At 37.1% G+C, this 402-nt stretch overlaps 1 protein-coding gene across 2 annotated transcripts in view; it reads right to left on the minus strand.

The window, feature by feature from the left end:
- The window catches only part of LOC119591255 (bestrophin-2-like), a 36,350-nt gene that overhangs the window by 22,178 nt on the left and 13,770 nt on the right, over nucleotides 1-402 (minus strand). The gene's annotated exons all lie outside the window — the stretch shown is intronic.

A 402-nucleotide genomic window follows, 5' to 3' on the forward strand; every position in this document is an offset into this window, starting at 1 on the left:
TTCACTTGTAACAATAACGGGACCAGGACATTACACTTAATATAACTTTTTTTATACAGTGACGCCAGGAATGCACATACCCTTGGAAACACCTAGCTGCTCGGGCCCGGGATGGAGAGATCGCCAAAAATGTGAAAAGATGGGAGAATAACAAAATACGAAAAAAGGGGGGGAGATATAACAAAATGCGATAAAGATGGGAGAATAACAAAATACGATAAAGGTGGGAGACATAACAAAATAGATAAAGATGGGAGACATAAACAAATACGATAATTACGAGAGAGGATAACATGTGTGAGAAGACAGTGACAATGATAGTTTCTAATGGAAAAATCAAGAAGGATATCATTTTGTGAGAAAAAAAAAGGACATAAAATGTGACTCGGTAGATTCTCAACC

The sequence above is a fragment of the Penaeus monodon genome, chromosome 28 (genome assembly GCF_015228065.2).
Source record: "Penaeus monodon isolate SGIC_2016 chromosome 28, NSTDA_Pmon_1, whole genome shotgun sequence".
NCBI lineage: Eukaryota > Metazoa > Arthropoda > Malacostraca > Decapoda > Penaeidae > Penaeus > Penaeus monodon.